Here is a 6,332-nt window from a genome sequence, read left to right as displayed (position 1 = left end):
GGAAGGTTAAATACAGTTAATTATCAAGGTAAGGTCTTTTACTGGTATTGAAGAAGATCCATCTATAGGCACAACTGTTGGTTGTGTTGTTGCAAGCTCGACTACAACATTTGGTTGTTTTTTTTTTTGAAGATTAAATGCACATAACATTAAGTTGAATATCTTACGCAACAATGTATTCAGATTCATTTTTGTGTTCTTACAACTCCTTACATTATGTCATATTTTATCTCATTTTGTACACTTATATGATACACCTCTTCTTTTAGGATCCTTATGAAGTTTTCTCCTCTTCAATTTCTTAGGTCTTTCAAGGCCTCTCTTGTATAGTGGTGGAAACATTTCCTCAACTTCAACTTCAAACCACATATCCTGCTCTTTATGGGACCAACGCTAAAACTTTAATATAAAATCATATGTCTCTTTTGAATAACATTTCTCAATATAATCTAATGGATATTCAGTTCTATGGGATATAGGCCACTGTATGTCTACAAGGAATCCCAGTGCTTTGTGAAAGAACTAGAACACAAATACTTACAAACATAAAAGAAAAAAAATAAATAAAGATTAATAAAGCATCTGACAGGAGTACCAATACTCGCAAGAGAGATTTTATGTTTGTTGGAGAGATCAAATAGTATATAGTAATTATTAGTAATATATATCTTTTAATTTATATTTAATTAATTATTAAATTTCACCAATTAATGTTTGATAATTAATATTTTAGAAAAAACAACTTGAATGAGAAGTCACTTAAGTTGAGATAGTTCACTATCTTCATGTTAATCATGAACACAAATGAATATATTGATGAATAATTAATTAGTTCTCTAAATTATTATGCATTAACTAATTAGTTTTAATTTAATTAATTTATTTATTCAAGGAAAACTTCAACAAATCATGAAAGAATGAGATTATCAGCAAGCAACTCTTCCTCCTGCTCAGTGAGCTAGTCAATTGGAGCGTAAACAATATGAGACTGCAAGTTTTATGAACATAATTAGTAGTGGCAAGTTCAAAGAATGTGTGTTGGGGACCAATAGTTTACCATCAACATTTGTAAACGACCCATCATAATATATTTAAACCTAATCTTCTTCTTATCTTAGTATGAATCGATCAATTGCAGACAATGTTGAGCAATTAAAGGAACAATGGACGATTAAGTAAGAAGAAAAAACACAGAGGACGATACAATCAACATTTGAAAATTTAAATGTGATCTAACAACAAAAGTTTCAACAACAATAACGACAATTTTTATCTCGATAATTTCCTGCTGCTTTTCACCAATAGTTCCTGCCTCAACATCAACAATAATATCAATGGTCTTAGAACTTGCAACAACAATCATCAATGTTCCAACAACGACAATAATACTCCTAACATTCCCAGCAACAACAACCTCTAAACTTCCAGTAGCAAAAACAACAGCCTCTAAACTCTGCCTTCTCGCAGCAACAACAACAACCAATGTTCCAACAACAACAATCTTTTAATAATTAATATGTGTCGTCTCTTTCACAGTAGCTTCCTCAACCTCTAGTGGATCAAATTCCATACCGACCAACTATGCCAACAGTTGACTTGATAAAACCATATTTAAATCAGCCTCAACTAGTTATGGCTCCGTCGACATATGGTGATATACCTGAAGATGACTTGCAATTTCAAAATATGTGATTACCACTTAATATTTTTGAGAGACTTTTGCCTTCGGATGATATTCCACCAAATAATGATGGAGGGAGTGGAGCCAATGAGAGGAATTATTATGATGATTGATGTATTCGATTTTTTTTCTTTCTATTTTTATTTTTTCGTTTGTATTAAATAATTTAAATATTATTATTTAATTATGGAGTATTTTATTTTTGGTTTGCATGATATAATTTTTAAATTTTGGAATGTTTTATTTTGAATAGTAATAATAATTTAATTAACATTAAAATTATATTTTCATTTTTTATAATTATATTAATATTAATTTTTTTTACCTATATTAATTAATTATAATTTTTTTACCTATATTATATTTTTCAAAAACGGCTGCCAATGAGATTTTTTTGGTTAGACAATATTTTGTGATGGGGTAAACGGTCACAAACTATGTTTTTTTATAAAAAAAAAAAACAAAATGGTTCCTTTGCAGCGGTTCTGTCAATAATTTGTTATTGCCTTTACCTTCACAAATTTGTGATGTCTAAGTCCTCATAAATGATAAACCAAAAACTAGTCATTTTGGCTGCTTTGACATTCACAGTGTTGTGACTGACTTAATTGTGGTTGTCTGAGGTCGCCACAAATTTGGCTTATTTGACAATTTTTCTCTCTTTGTGTAGACTTTTCACAACCACAAAATCAAACCACTCTTGTAGTATTAAGACAAAACTAACTTAGAGGCAACTTACAATTACAAAAGAGAAATGAGAAGTGAGTACTGAGAAGTGTGGCATGTGTGTTTTTGTACTTTTAAGCATGAATTGAGAAGAGAATGAGGAATATGATCTAAAGAGCATGAATGAGAGTTGGGGTGGATAAAGTTCAGTTATGAATTAGGACGACTTGAAAACTAAACCAAACTGATTTTGATTTACTCAAAATCGAACCAAATTGGTTCTTTAAATCAGTGAACCGGTTTATTGTTTTTCTTTCATTCTGAGTTATGAAAATTTTAGGATTATTATTATTTTATTTAAGTTTTGAATTAAAACTAAGTAAGTTATTGTTCAATTTAGTTATTGTTCAATTCTAATATTTAAAAATCGGTTTAGTTAAAAAGTTGATTTTAAAATACAGTTTAATTTTTAATTTAATGAACCGATTTAATTCAAATTTAGTTCAATTCTTATTGATTCTCCAACCAATTTAATTTTTTGGTTTTTTTTGCCAACCCTAAGTGAGGAAATGGACTAAGTAGGTGGATAATTCCAATCTCCACCCTCCCAATCCAAAAATGTTAAAGTTACTCTTAACTACAATTTGGACTATTTAGAGATTGGACATAAACGAATCAATAAACTTTCTATGACTTTTATATAAGGTTTTTCCCATATAAACTATGATTATACACTAGTATAGGTTTTTATTTCGAATAGCTCAATTAAAAATAGTGCTAATAATAGCAGGCTCGCCCCAAAAAGTTTCTAGTAATTTGAAAATGAGTAACCAATATCTAGGTGTTAAGTACAACTTAATTGATCACATAAAGGAACATATTGTGTAATTGAGTACAAAGGTGGGAGAATTATTGGGTAACATTATAATATGTCCCCACTTTTGGACACATGATTTGATGGGAGAGTTATAATCCTTTATAGAAGGTAGATAGTTCTTTTATGATTAGGTTTAGATTTGCGTTTTTTGACACAAAAATTAGAATACTCTTTGTATCGTTAATAAATTTTTAATTTATAAAATAAAAATACAAATTAAGTGATTAAAACGGAATAAAGAGTTGATAATCATTTTTCTTTTACAAGAAAATAAATTTTATTTAAATATTAAAATAAGAATAGTACAATAATGTCTTTAAATCATAGTTCAACTAACAAATATTGATATTATTAAGTTAAATATCAAATTATGAGTTTGAACTCAAGACCTCAGAGTTGTTGAATGAATTTCGTGATATTTTATCGTTTACGAACAAAAATAGAAAAAGAATAGCACAATAGCATGAGTTGAGATAATCTCCATCCTTATTTTAAAATCAATACTAATGATTAAGAGTATAGAACATTAAATCCTTGAATACATGGATATAACATTATAGTTTTTGAATGCATCAAAATTTAAAAATATAACTTTAATCATCAAATGCATCTTCTAATATTATAATTGAATATGATCTTTGAATATATCTTTCGTTTGTTAATTTAATCTATAAATTAACTAACAGAAAACATTGTCATAAATATTTTTAAATTTTGATTCATTAAAAAATTATAGTTATATTATTTCACACATTTAAATATTCTAGTTAACAAAGTCGTGGACGAAAATCCTTTACGATGGCTAAAATTAAAGGTCTAATATTTTAATTATAGCGTGGATTTTCGGCTTTTCACCTATTAACGTGAGTTTTCGGCTTTTGGCCTATTAGCATGGGTTTATTCAGTTTTTCTAGTAGTGTGATCAACAAACCAACACAAATTTAGTTCCAAAAACACTTACAACATGCATGAATAAAAATATCAAAATTGCTTTACTTAAACATTCAAATATGATAATCCACTTGTAATTGTAGATTCTCTTCTCATGAGATTGTACTAATATTACCATACCTTAATTTTTACTTGAGTGATTTAATTGAACATGAAGGTGCTGCATATCTTGCTGAGAATCTACGACATGAAGATTCTTCATCATCCTCCATAAAACCCTCATCAAAGTTTTGAGCATAGCTTAAAGGGTCATACCCAAAACCACCAATTGATTTGTTGTAAGTGCTTTTTCTTTTTGTCCAAGGAAGCTTCAATTTGAGACAACCCCAACATGAAACTGAAAAACTTCTAGGAAATGATGTTTTCTCCATTAGTTTGAGAGAGCTTCATGGAATTAAACTTCAGTTGGAGGCTTTTGTTTTTTATTCACTACTCTTTTGTTAATATATTTGAGTATGTGTGGTAGAGAATACTACTATATATTATTCCCACAATAAGATCTATTTGCAAAACAAAATTAGTCCAAAATAAATTAACGTTTCAATATTCAAGGTTAATTATGTTTTTTTAATTGTATTATCTGATTAATATTACATGTAATACTCTGAATTCATGACATATTTGTTACGGATTATAAAAAAAAATTATTTTGACATTTAATAATTTAGAGATTATTTATACAAAAATTAAATATAAAAGTTATTTTGTTTATTTAGATATTATTTATAAAAAATTAAAATGTCAAAATATTTTGTTTATATTTACTATAATGAAAATTACTTTTTAAAACCATCAATTATAAAAAAATATTTTTTATGAAAAACTATTGAAAACGTCTCATTTAAAACAATTTTAAATTATTTTCATATTTTATTTTTTTTCAAAAGTTGTAACAAACTGATAAAAAAAATTTAAAAGTGGTTGTTTATTTTTAAAAGATTATTTAAAAAAATGAGTTGTTTATCATTCTTGTTTATGGTAATGATAAATACATCTTGATAGTGGTAATTTAGTAAAAATATCATTTTTGTTTTGTATTTTTTTAAGTGTGAAATTATCAAATATATGAATTATTGTGGGGGAAAAAGTATAATTTATGAAAAATATTTTGGTCAAAAGATGAGAGGTTTTTGGGGTTGAAAAAGATTATATGAAAGTGAAGAATCTATGTTTGTCGTTTTGAATGGATGAGTTGCATGGAAAAAGAATCTCATACTGCAACAATACAGTAAAATTTTCATTGAATGGGTAAAACATGGTGGGCTCACAACAGATTGCATGGAATCAAGAAGTGCAAAATAAATAGCTGACCCGAATCAGATCACTTTCCGTATTCAATCATAGGTTAATAATTGAGGATATTAGTTAATAATTAGTAAATAATAAGGATATTAATTAGTTAATGATAACTACAAATAAATTCATAAGTTAACAAAATGAGGGTTTACTTTGGCGAAAAAAGTTAATTAGTTAGATTGAATCTTCGTAATGAGAAATATTCATATTTTGATATTGAAGAATCTTCGAATAAAATTACTCAAATAGATGAAAATGTATACGTGATGATAAATTAATGTTAATATTATAAGTTCTATAGAAGTGTTCACAAGACACTCATTTTTGTTTTTGTCAACAAAATATAACGTAAACTTTTGAATGTATTCTCTTTTAATAGTTGAAATAACAACTTAAATCACGTTGATTTTATATAAATTTAGTGAACTTATAAATTTAATTTAGAGTTTAATTTTCATGCATTGACAATATAATTTTTTTACATAGACGGCAAATCATGATCAATTATATAAGTGATTTTATAAATAGTTATAACAAAAGTCAAATATTATTAACAATCTAACGAGTGATTGAATAACTATATAAAAAATATTTACATTAATAATTTATATAAATTAAATTCTAAATTTTAACAAATAAAAAAGAATATATTCAAAAATATATATTATAGAAACATATTGTTAGTATTTAATTTTAAATCTAATCAAATTTGGACAAAAAACTATAAGCTATTTTGAAAGAGAATATTTCAAGGAGACAGAACTTGTACCATGAATTTTAGTGGACAAACACCGATGAAACGTATACGAAATTATCTTGGTTTTATTTATTTTTTGGTACAATGAAATTATGTTCTTCATA

Source organism: Cicer arietinum, chromosome 2 (assembly GCF_000331145.2).
Source record: "Cicer arietinum cultivar CDC Frontier isolate Library 1 chromosome 2, Cicar.CDCFrontier_v2.0, whole genome shotgun sequence".
Classification (NCBI taxonomy): domain Eukaryota; kingdom Viridiplantae; phylum Streptophyta; class Magnoliopsida; order Fabales; family Fabaceae; genus Cicer; species Cicer arietinum.
Note: the sequence above shows the minus strand (reverse complement) of the source record.